Source organism: Echeneis naucrates, chromosome 7 (assembly GCF_900963305.1).
Source record: "Echeneis naucrates chromosome 7, fEcheNa1.1, whole genome shotgun sequence".
NCBI classification, from domain to species: Eukaryota; Metazoa; Chordata; class Actinopteri; order Carangiformes; family Echeneidae; genus Echeneis; species Echeneis naucrates.
In genome coordinates this window covers 6482875-6494747 of record NC_042517.1, presented here as the reverse complement: position 1 = coordinate 6494747, position 11873 = coordinate 6482875, and positions in this window count along the sequence as shown.

The window sequence follows — 11873 nt, the reverse complement described above, 5'->3', positions numbered from 1 at the left end:
TTACTTAAGTTCTGCAAATATTAACACCCAAAAAACCAGACTCAATTTATCTCTGAAAGTTATGTAGCCTCACCTTACTATCTGTAAGTGATTCTGTGACATACACAGCTTGAGCAACTTTATGAGCCAGACTCGTGAAGACGGGGGACTGCTGTTCTTGGATTGTACCAAATGATGTCTCCAGATATAAACATCACCTTCAACATCTTACAAACGGCCTCAATGAGAACACAATCATAGTTTATAGCCACACACACTTCATCCTGCCAACTCAAGTATTCTTCTAAAGTATCGTGTGTGCTGCTGAAGAGCTGTTGTGACAATCAGCAACAGTTGCTGCAGCACATGCTCCACTATCACTGACGCACAACCCCGAAACATTTACTTTACTTATGTCTACAAGGCAGCAGTGAATGCGTCCTCTGCTCGGCTCTTCCGCATAGACACATGCCACTGTGGATATCTATCAAGGCTGCTTTAAATGGGAGCCTACGGGTATCACTGGTTTAATCTTGGTTCCAAACTCTTGAGGCCCCAGGCTGTCTCATGTGTCAGCCCCGCTCTCATCACACAGGGAAAACTAAAACATTGAAAGATACCATCAAAACACTGAAATATGTATAGGTACACCCTGAAACCAGCAAATGGGCAGTATGTGCTGCCCGACTGGGTGACTTGGGTGTGTTGAAATTCAGCACCGTGCAACAGCAGGTTCATTCTGTGTTCCCCGTTGGCCTTCCCCTCCAACAGAAGAGGAAGGAAATATGTTACATGGCTCATTGTCACTGCACGGAAAAGCAACAGGGACAATCAAGAATGCAACAGGTTTGCAAGAAAACACGTCCAGCTGCATCCACGCCCCCACCCGACTCACTGCCTCTCTCACGTTCTGTCCATCTCTCTGCTGCTTTTATGCGTTTCCATGAGAACACTAAGGCAGAGCAGGTAGGTCGGCCTCTGAGTAAGAACAACCGGAATGAACAGAGGGAAAGCTGAGCTGGAAGATTTTTGTTGTCTGCAGCCAAAATCGCATTGAGGGAAGTCAAGGCACACTTTTATTTGTGCACATGTATGGAGATTATTCAGCACATAGTTAGATCAGGACAACCTGACATACACGTAAAAGAATGATAATGCCAAGGCTGGGCTCTGAATGGTGCTAATGTATAATATTACACATTCAATCATCGTTTCCTTTTTTAACAGTCCAATGAAACAACAGTGAATGAAGCCCAGGAGGTTCATGTGGTAAACAGTCTGTATTTGGAAGAGGCAACAGTATCCACAGGAGATTTCAAATCTCTCGGGAATCAGACAACTTTAAAGATTCAGGCTGTTCTGTACATACAAGGTTACACAGGGCTACAGTGATCCCATTTGTGAGAGGCTGAGAGTCTCTCAATGCCATTTAGAGCCTTCTTGGACACCATGACAAAGTGGAGTGGTGCAGTACTATTCATCTTCCAGCTGTGGCCAGGAGCCTCTGACACCCCACTAGACAGAGGGAAATGAAAAGAAGGTGCAGCAGCCACTGGCGCTATACATTATCTGCTGAGAGACTTAGCTTATCCTCCAGCTGTGTGGGCACTGCCTTTGAATGCAAAAAATATGGCTGCAGAATGTAGGGCAGGCAAGAAAAGAAGCTTGCATGGGCTTGTTGTGGCTGCAATAGCTCTCAGTTGGCTTTCTCTTCACAGGATTTAGAAGTCATGATGTCTTTAAGTGGAAGGTTTTTGCACGACTATGAATTTATTAAGTGTCAGATTAAAGTATAAATCTCTTATCACAACTTAGTTTTTTAACCACGAGTCTCTCTTCTTATTGCACATTCACTGGACTCAAGTAATTGTAGATATCTGGTTCAATGGGGCAAGAAATATGAGCAGTCAGGCAACCAGACAAGCAATAAACAAGCAGATTAATCTAAATCTAAAGTAGGTTCAAACTAATGGTAAATTCACTCATATGTCATGAGGAAAGCTACAATATAAGGGTTTAATTTCAGAAGAGCAGCAGGACAAAGGTGAACCATGATCCACGACAGATGTTTGTCAGATGTCAGTTAGGTTTATTTCTTCTTCTGTCTCCTTGCCTAACCTGAGAGATCATTTCCACCTAACTGCATAGTTCATCAGTAAACTGAGTTGTTATGACATCGACTTAGATAAAACAGGTGATGCGTGGCAGAAGGTTCAGAGAGATTCAGTAAATGGACTTTGTGTTGTCCTTATTTAGTCTTCTATTGCTCAAAGTCAAGAAATTTCATGCGCATAAGCCAAAATGACACAAAGCGTAATATGAGGAGGCTGTATTGAGTACAAATGTTGCCATCATAATGCCCGTGTCATTAGGACTCTGCAAATCCCTCAGTATGCTAAAATCACTTTTGTGACACAGAAATTCAATTTTAAATCTCCTCAAGCCAAAGACAAGTCCATATTTCCTTCACATCAGGAGCCGCCAGCAGGTAAGGTCTCACTCTTTCAGACATCCTGTAACAAGCCAAATTTATTGGCTAGACTTAATCATTTATCCACTAAAAGTATGAATTACAAGGAACACTGGTGATGATCTCTCTGATTTTCTACTGCAATTTAAAAGCTATCTATCTATGTAAGAGCCGTTGAAATGACAGGCAGTTATTCAATCTGAGCTGCTGAAATTGCACTTTGAAAGAGATTGACAGAGTAAGACGTGCGCGGAGAGATCTCTCATTGGTCATCTTTTTGATTTGACACAAATTAGATCAAAGCTGCTAAATCCTCTACTGTAGTTTGTTGTGGTCCAATATTGACATCATAAAACAAGGAAGTGAGGGAATCTGCAGTGTGCTGTTCAACAGCTTGCAGCCCTGAATTTTACTGCCTTGGATCTGCTAAATTTAACCTTGTGCTAAAAACAGTCGGGGAAAACTGATTAAAGTACACCTGGAGTTGAAAATGTCAATGTGAGCATAATGTTCAGCAGAAATAAAAGAAATAAATGGAAATTTCAGGACAATGATGACGACATTCTCTGGTTAGTCCACTGCTGAAATGACATTGCTATTAGTTCCATAAGTGTGGAAAACAGAAATTGAAAAGGTGCGAAGTTTGTTTATAACAACAGTGACCTTAGTCTAATACCGTAATACTGCTAAGACTGTAAATAAGATAAACTGAACAATGTTAGACTTGAAATAAGCCACACCAAGGCTGAATTACTTCAACATCAAAATGTAAATTTAGCAAACTACAAAATTAGCATAGTTTACAAAAGTGCTTGTGCAAATATAGCAAAAGCCTTAAAAAGGGATTACAAAGCCAGTAGATTGGTTTTCATTGTTCAGCATGATGATGTAGTGCCTTTTAGACAGCTTTTAGCCAATGCCTGCTTGATTACTTCGTGTGCGTGTCGCAGTTTAACACGTGAAAATGTCCACATGACGATACAGAAAAGCTAGTTATGATCCCCCCCCCCCCCAGGTTTTGGGATGTATTCTAATGCTGTTAAATTTTAGTCATGGTTGCAGCAGCTCCAGGAAAACAAAATAACTAAAACAATTCTGTTCTTCATTATAGGATATTGAGTTGACTATGGAGTTGGAAATTTAAAAAAATAAAAGTATTACAAATTACTCAACCATCCAGTCAAAGATGGCTGAAAAACATCTGTTAGCTTCCCATCCAACGTGACACAGCCACTACTGATATTTCTGTAGACATAAACATACCTGTGTCCTTTATAAGAGGGCTTGCGGATATGTGATGATTTGTTCTTAAAAAAGATTATCCTGAAATAAACACATTTTTCCCAAAAGTTAATTTGTTGGCCACTGCAATCTTTTTGTTTATTTTGAGCCATGGAGTTAAACTGCTGTGTGCCTGCCAGCCCGGCAAACAGCCACAGCAGGACTTTTGTGTCTGCTTGTCAAGCAGTCGGAGGTAAAGTGACTCCATACCATGTTGCTGCAGCTTCCTCTCATGTTGTCTTGCTCTCAGCAGCCTACATTAATGTTTAATGTAGGAACGGTCAATGTCTCTGCCGTTAAAAAAAAAAAAAAAAAAAGAAGAAGGAAAAATGGATTCTAATTTTTGGTGGAAAATTTTATCACCTGACATTTGCCGCTCAAGTTCATCTCACCTCCCTCAAGAGCTCCTGCCCCATTGTTGCTGAAATCACAGGGCTGTCCGCTGAAATGTCGAACAGCTGCCTCCTTTACTTTGCGAAGTGATTATCATGACTCACCCTCTTACAGAAGTGCTAATCTTAGCATCCATTTAGCAAAGAAGTGTTCCACCATTATGACAAGTGACCCCTATTTCTTTTCATGGAAACGACTGCTTCCTGCTCAAATCAGAGAACGGCCAGCAGGCACATAATTCAAATACTGTCCAGAGAAGTGCTGTGCCTGCAAATTACAAAGAAGGGGGCCTTGAACTGTATGAAATATTAAAGCATTAAGACCCAATGAGGAATTTAGCCAAAAGATTTCACCAGTGTCTAGAATCAGATGAAAGAATGAGCGCTGGGTGATGGTGGCTGTGAGAAATGTCTGGCCTTCCTCCTCCATCAGAGGCAATGAAACTCCAGGAAGTGGAATAATCCATTGAAAGTCTTTGAGGCAAGATGCTGCACAGCAGAAATTCTGTCTGCACTGGTAGAGCGGAAAACATTAAGTCTCTCACTTTACAAATTGAGGGCGTACATACATTTAAAGAATAATTACATCCTGAATATGAGTGATTGATTTTCTCCTGACAGTCACATTTGAATTTTTAAAAAGTTTAGGAAAAAAAAATTACAAAAACCACAGAAGTAAAAGTAGATAGAAATGAGAAGGGCAGGAAACAAGGCCACAAATGCTGGAAGAAAGGAGGAGCAAGGGCAGCCAGATTAAAATAAAAACAGACAAAATGAAACGAGGCACAGAAAGCAGCAACGAGTAACGGGAGAGCGAAAACCCAGATCAGGGTAATCAGGCATGAGGCAGTTTTGCAAAATTTACAGCTGTAATTTTGAATCTCACCACCCTGGCATCTGGATGAAGAGGAAGGCACAACAGATTCCCATTTGCCAGAAACAGTCCATGCTTGGTGGGCATTTGTCACTGCTTCCCCTCTGCTTTCCCTCCTTCTTCAGAGTGCGTCTTCATTCTGCGGTGCACAAATGAAACCTGGGTCACGAGACAGGCAGCATATCTCCACCACACCTGAGCAGCCTGCCTTCAAGATGCAATGCTGGGAGGGATCATTTCAGTTGTGGGGAGCAAAAAAAGAAATTGTCAATCAACAGACTTTTGGCAGACAAAAAAATTGATTTCTTGCTTTAAGTCCCATCCAAACAAATGTGCCATGTAGAATTTATTCAAATTAGCAATCTGCACCATCATCATTATTTGAAGGGGCCCTGCAAGTGGCTGGGGTTGCCAGGAATTATAGATATGCACTAATTCAAGCTCCCACGAGAGGTTTCCATGGGCCTGTGACTTACTAGCAGCATCCCTAATGGGAGCACACAGAAAAGAAAGACCATAGTGGTAATTTATTCTTCAATTTCATTCCCCAGAAGGGCCGTGAAGGACCCAAAAGAGATAGCCCACTAGCGTTCATGCGTTTACAAATTCAGCTGGTTAATAAAGCCTCTTAGCTAATGACTTTCAGATGAACTCCATCAAAATGATCCACTCAGTCATTTTGAGTTGCTTAAAGAGGTCTAAAAGGGCCCTGAAGGTCTTCCAGGTCAGACGGGGTGCAGTGAATTCTGCATGCGCCCCAGCTCTCATCAGTCCAAGAATACCTCTAATGGGAGGTGTCCCACTGAGCTGCTTTCAGCCAACTTCACCTGAAAGCCTCGTCAGAAGGTAATGACACCGACTCGGGGTGCTACACCCAAAAGGACAAACTAAGATGCAAAAATCAAGTGTTCAAACAAAGATGTATTCAAGCTATAAACAAATGAGCCAGGCATCCAAGTAACAGGCTAACTAAACTGAGAAAGGGAGCTCAAAAAAAGGACTGGGAGTAAACAAGAAAAGGCTGTTACAAAGAGGAGAGTGAGGAGGATGGTGATGGTCAGCTGAGGAGGAGGGTGGGGGGGCTCGGGTGAGGGGGGTGAGGTGCTTGCAGGGCAGAGGGTGGGAGGATCTGCATTGACAGGGGGAACAAACAAAAACAGTGCAGGAGCAGATGAACCGTAACAGCGAGACGTGATAATCATTTTAAGTGTGCGTTTTCACACACTCTGATACTAGAACACACTGATAAGAGTGCAGGCGACAATATAACACCCCAATATACCATTTACGGATCCTGCAACAGTAGCACAATAACATGAGGTTTTCCACTGCAGATCAGCTGATAACAATCAAAAAACGCGTGAGAGATTTACAAGGTCTACTTTAGCTTGAGCACCATACGTTTCTCAAAAATCCAATGAGGCAGTTCACGTTTCTGTACGTAGAGTTGGACATGCTGACCAGGTCACCGCTTGATGAGGCCAAAACAACTCCATCATCAGCACTAAAGCCAAGATTCAACTCAACAGTCAATAACATGGACGCTTTCCAACCCTCAAATGCAACTTGAGATTCTGTTTACAAATTACCATTTTGATGGAGTGAACCACTCGTCACATCAGTGCCATCATCAAACATGCAGATCTGAAAGTAGAAAAAACTCTTTATTTTCTGCATGAAAATGTATTTTTCAAACGATAAACTATGCATATATAAACTATATAATAATGTTTTAAATAAGGCACATTATTTTCATTTTCCAGTTTGGAACTGCAGTGAACCCATAACAGTCCGAAAAAAGATTTCTGGGATTCATTTTTAAGATTGCCGGTATTCCTTAATTCTTAAGGAACCAAATTTAGGGATTGTGAGGAGGGTAAACTTGTTTGCATTTGATGACTAACCTTATGTCAGCCACTGCTGGACTCTGGTCTGGGCCTGACTGAGGCTAAAACGTGTTTGACTTTCCTTTTCATTTTGATGCGCGTTAATCCATCGGTATCCAAAACCTTGTCAGTATAGAGAGCAAGAGTTTGAATTAACACAAGCATAACAAATACAAAAACATTAATCATTTCGATGGTACACTTCTGCTTCACCTGCAGTGGTAATGGGTTTTTCTGGCGTGAGAGAAGATGTGCTCACAGCCATAGCCCCACTCTCGCTCTTTTTTTTTTTTTTTTTACCTTTTCCGGGTCGCGAGCATGGGGAGAACATAAAAACTCGGCACAGAAAGGCCCCAGGCCGGGAACCGAAGCCACGACCTTCATGTTGTGAGATAACCACCATGCCGCCGTGCTGCCCTGTGGGAATACTGTGCCAAGCCAAATATTTATCACAGTCATTTTACATAATTTAAAATATGTCAGGAGAGGAACTTCAAATAAAAAAAAATAATAATAATGTAAACGTAACCTTACTATCCAGCTGAAGTGCACCACAGTGACATTTGTATATCAAACACATTATTTCATCTATCGGAGTTGACTTGCCAAGCACATCGCTGCAACAGAGGAGAAAAATAAAAATCTGTCAATGTTTATTTTTGCAGCTGCAGGTTTCAAATGAAATTTAAAAAAGGTACGCTGCTTGGGGAAATGTGCCAAAACAGTTTCTCTCTTGTGTCCTACGGTGGCAAGCCCACTATATTCAGGGCACATTTCTGCAGTCCACTGGACACTACCAGAATCACATTAAGCTAATCTGGCCCAGTGTTTGATCGTGGCCAATTGCTTCCAAGACATTTTTCTCTCGTCCTTAATGAATATAACGGCAAGGTAATTTGTAAAGCACAACAACAGTCTACACCGGGATAAAGTGTTCAAGTGTAATGTTTGGGTTTTTTTTTTTAAAGGACAAAAAAGTAGGGGGGCAGGTTTCAGGCTAACGTGATTGAGATTCATTTGAATTATGGCCAAGTGGTGCACTTCACAGCTTTCAAACTCAGAAGAACAGCCTGCAGTTTAATTAGAAAACTCTTGGCTCCGTTGTGAGGGGGGGGAGGATGAAATGTTAGCAGTCACTGAATGAGCAGTCTATATTCAAACCTTTGAAGAAGACAAGGGCCCAGGAGGTTAGCTTCAGGAGGATGATGATAGGTCGAGGAGGGTGAGAGAGCGAGAGATGGTGCGATCGTATGGCAGGAGAAGAGAGTGCTATCCGTTTGGGGACGAGCCTGCAGGTCTTCGTTCATCCAGGCGATTTGCCGTCTAACGTCGAAAGGAAAACTGCACCAGTCTCACGCCAACGCATGTCACAGTTTGGCTTGTAGCTACTCACACCAGCTACATATGTCAGCTCTGCAGTGCATGGATGTATTGCCCTGTGGATAACAAGCCCACCAGTGGCTCTGACACCTCCAGCGAATCTACTGGAGCTGCAGCACTATTGAGTAAATGCCATAATGCTCCCATGATGGCTTCCTATGGAGCGAGTGGGCCACCACTGCCTGCTCGCCTTTGGTTTCGCTGTGTAATGAAATATGTCTCCCTTGATGTATGACTGCAGGAGAAGCCCAAATCGAAAATTGAATCACACTAACTTAATTTGTGGCCAGGGCAATCAAATTACTTGTTTTGGCTGCAGTGCTGACGATGAATTCATCTTTGTGACAAAGCTGTCAAAGTAGTGTAAAGGGGGCAGGGGAGACAAAGTGTATACATTTGTGTATGTACTGCACTGTATGTATCAGCTAATGGGGAGGAAAAGTTAGCTGTATGCAGAACTGAGCTGGTGTGACGATCACCTTCAGCTGTGAATTCCCTGTCACTAAAAAGCCTTTCCTTTCAGGAGTTTCATAATAGCAACAAAAGGTCTAGTCTCACAAACAGACCCAAAAGACCCAAATATGGCCGAGGCAGGGGGGCTTTGAGAGATATCGGCCTCTGTGTCTGCTTTCATCTCAAACCTTTCAAAAATTACATTCTAGGCTGAAGGTGTACATCAAGGGTAGCTACTGCGTGAGGCTGGGAGGCCTAAAAGATAAATGCTAACAAGCTCACAGTTAACGTTGTGGTGTAAGCTTTACCGCGGTCCTCACAGCTCAACAGCGGCACGAGAAAATGGACAGTAAAAAACATTTCACTAGTTAAGTTTCTGATAGTAAGAGTCTATAAAAAAAAAAGAAAAAAAAAAGGTTAAGACAACAAAAACATTCTTAGAAATCTAAATTTTGAGGCAGAGGAAAATATATAGATATATATATATATATCTATATATTTTTTTTTTTTACAATTTTTTCAATATTTCCTTAAGTACAGTGGAGAAATGTTATTTTATGTTTTGAGTGAAGTGCCTACCTCAACAAAAAACAGCGAGGTTCAACAAACTCTCCTCTCCTGGCACTGATATGGTAATAATAGCTATCACATGTGAGACTAACCACAGGCAATGACAACCAAATGCAACCAGATGTAGAAAAACACCATAACCTCAGGCGAAGGTCATAATCATAGCTACTGTGCGCTACTGTATTGCACTTTTAGCAGATCACGCCATGAGCTTCTTCAGCGGCAGGAAGTGTGGTAGGGTCAAACTCAACAGCGGACTCATCCAGAAAAGAAAGCTGATAAGAGGAGACAGAGAGGGTGGGGGCAGCATTTCCGTGTCACTCCTTCTTCCTTCCCCACACTTCACACGTTGTGAAGTCCAACGCCGCGGGGTTAGAATAGTGATGCGCCAAATAAATCCCATAAAAGCAGAAATAACAGTATTTTTACTCAGCGAGGTGAACATGCCAAGCAGAATTAATGAGTTGCAAGATTTGTTCCCTGTTCAACCAATTTCCCCAATTGGGAATAAGTGTGTGATGGGCTACTGCAAATAAAGGCTGTCCATGCATACACGCATACTTCGGATCCATAGACGTTTTAAAAGGATTGATGCAGCACACATAAAAGAACATCTAAAAGAATAAAGAACCCTTTTGTTTTTACCAAGCCAAGGAGAGGAGATAAAAAACGTTTTCAAACTCACTCACAGTGATGGGTAAACATGTTCGTATCCAACCGGCTTCAGCAACTAAAACTCTACACAGTTCCTTTTGCAGATGATTGTTGCCCCTAAAGCTGCTGTGTTAATGCCCCTGGTATGATAGTTTGGGCTCGATCTGATGTCTCCCACTCAGTTTATCTTCCTTTGCTTTGGTGTTAACATTAAATAAATCAGTTGGCTCGTGAGGAAGAGGCGATCACTGAAAAGGGCAATGCCTGTGTGACTGAACTGTGGAAGCACACTGTTGTCGAAATTCATGCTTTTGTGTTTTGTTCTGGTTTTTTTTTTTTTTTTTTTTTTTGGTCTTTGGAAAAAATGCAGACATAATGCTATATGCACTTTTAAAATTTAATATGTTTAATATTTTCCATCACTCGAGGCCATGATTGATGAATTTATGTAAATGTGTAAGCAGATTCATGACTTGGTTGCGTGTTGTTCTTTGTCAATATTCATTGTGGTGGTGTAATAATGACATTTGATTGGTCTGGACTGAAGTCTGCACTACATCATATCTTCATAATGTGAAATGGGCAAAAATGGATGTGGCCTTGACGTTCATTTTGATGGATTGAGTGTGCTAATCATATATAGAAATGAATAGTGATCGATGGATCTCTGTAACAGCAGATAATTAAATACATCGCCTAAAACTTTAATCAAACCTGCGACTACTTTTATTGTGACTGTGTTTGCTGGTAACGTGGTCCGTAGCAGGTTTTAGGTTTTCCCAACGATACTGGCCGCCTGCTGCTTCCAAAACCAATATAATGAAAGCAGCGAGGGTGAACTTAAACAGTATCTTTAATTTGAACGATGAGCTGAAACTCCATAAAGCCAAAGAGAGCTGCAGATACAGACGACATAAATTCATCCCCACATGTGGCCCATTTTGTATTTTCACATCTTTTAAGTGATCTGTAATGAATCAAAAATGAAAATGTCTCATATGGTTGAAATTACTGCACTCACTGACTGGAGTCCGTCCCTTTGTATGAGAGGTTGTTCCTCTGGTTGTAACACCCGACACATCATCATACATTATGAACACTCTCCTCCGGACCATCCCATATCTTATTAACAACTCCAGCATAACAGCTCTCGAATATGCTGGTTTTACTGCCGTACGCAGAAACTGCACCGCTTTTGGCTTTTTAAGGACGGGCGAGAACATCCTAAAAATAGTCTGGGTTTACCCTCGTGTGTTTTGTCGGGCCGTGTGTCCTACTGTGACTCCCTGCTGCCAGCTCACTGTTTTTGCATAGCTAGTGTCACCTTCAATCGCTCTGAGGCGAGAGTGAGCAGATAAGTTTCAGCTCAAGAGGAAGCGATGGGCAGGAAACAAGGTCTGAGAGATGGGCAATATTCAAAGACAGAGAGAGGGGGAGGAGAGGGAGGAGGCTGCAGCAGAGTCAGTGATGAAAGAGGAGAAATTTAGAGCGATGCGGGGAAGACTTTGGAGCTTTAGAAAGAGACAGCTTTTAGGAATGTGAGGGGATGGAGGGAAAGATTGAGTGGGGAAATAAGCTCTAGGGAAAAAGGCGAGAGAGAGAGAGAGAGAGAGAGAGAGAGAGAGAGTAGGCCGCCTGAATGAAAACATCTGGGGAGAGAGAACAGTTGAAACATAGAGTGGGGAAAAAGTGTGTCAAAAGACAGGACTGCTCTTTTGAGAGCTCTCCTCCCGTCCTGGTGGGCCACCGCTCTTCTGGCAGGTCCATCTTTCCCCGGACAAAGACTGCTTGTCACGTTAATGGCCTGGAAGGGAGACCGTGTCACTTTATCACCTCACGAGACACCAACACGGTCGTGGCTTTTTGTCTCCGCTCCATGTCGCCCTCGAAGTGACTAATTGATCCTGGGAGACGGGTTTTTCTGTGTCTCGCAG